Below are 1309 nucleotides of genomic sequence, written 5' to 3'. Positions count from 1 at the left end.
CCAGCCCGAACTGGAGCCTTGGCGTTGGCCGAAGGAAAACCTATCAACATTTGGACTGATTCAAGGTATGCTTTTGGGGTGGTACACACTCACGGGGCTATCTGGAAAGAGAGGGGTTTATTAACCTCACAGAAGAAAGAAATCAAGCATGCTACTGAAATCGTACAGTTACTGGAAGCAGTGGTAAAACCTTCAAAAGTGGCTATAATGCATTGTAAAGGACACTCCCAGGGTAACACTATCCCTGAACTAATGCTATGGCAGAAAAAACAGCAAAGGCAGTTGCTGGTGGAGATCAAATTCAAGCCCTAGCTCTAATCCCTTCTAGCATCCTTGTTGCTGCCTGTTCTGAGCTTCCCCTCCCCCTCCCTAAGACACTTGTCTCTGTCATGTGCTCTGAGCTCCTTTGTTCTAATCCCAGGCAAAACCAAATGTAACTCAAACTCTTTAGCAGAGTCTGATTGGCCGGTCACCCCAGGTCTGCCCCCAGTCCTCCCCTTTCCCCTTCTCTGAATAAAAGAGACTATCAAGGGAGGCCCTGCCTCTCTTGGCTTTGCTACCCTTTCTGCGAAGATCTCTTGTAGTCTGTTTCTTTTGAAAGCTTCTAACTGCGGGAAATTGAGTGAGCAGAGAGCTATATTTCTCCCTCTTTGCTTCTGCTGGTGGTATTTGTTTTGCAGCTGATACAGGTACCGATTTTAGAGCTACTAAAGTGCTAGATTGCCCGTGCTACCTCTCTGGGTTGCTCGAGGCTTTCCAAGGCATTGAACTACAAGCACTAGCCGGTAAAAAGCTGAAAAGATACCTCCTCACATCCTTATGGGTGAAAAACCCCCACCATATGACACTGATGATTGAAATTGGATACAAGAAGGGAAGGAGCAATTAGGATCTGATGGGTGGGCTAGAATAAAAGATCTCATTGTAATACCCAGAAAACGGCTAAACTTATTCATCCAAAGCGAACATTCTAAGACACATTGGGGAGTTGATGCTTTATATAACCATTTGAAGGACAAAGTGAAGGCATCAAAATTAAAGGAAACAATTGAGGACATAACTTCCACTTGTGAAATCTGTCTTAAAAACAACCCTAATACCACTGTTAGGCTAAGCACAGGAACTGTCACTAAAGGAGTTTTACCTAGGGATGTGTGGCAAATTGACTTTTCTGAATTACCTAGGAAGGGAGGATACAAGTACCTTCTAGTCCTCACAGACGCTTTCTCAGGCTGGCCAGAAGCTTTCCCTTGTAGAACAGATAAAGCTAGAGAAGTTGTTAAAGCTTTAATACAAGAAATTATTCCAC

The sequence above is a fragment of the Corvus brachyrhynchos genome, unplaced genomic scaffold (genome assembly GCF_000691975.1).
Source record: "Corvus brachyrhynchos isolate BGI_N302 unplaced genomic scaffold, ASM69197v1 scaffold337, whole genome shotgun sequence".
Lineage (NCBI taxonomy): Eukaryota > Metazoa > Chordata > Aves > Passeriformes > Corvidae > Corvus > Corvus brachyrhynchos.
The sequence above is the reverse complement of the archived record's forward strand: the minus strand, read 5'-3'. Positions refer to the sequence as shown.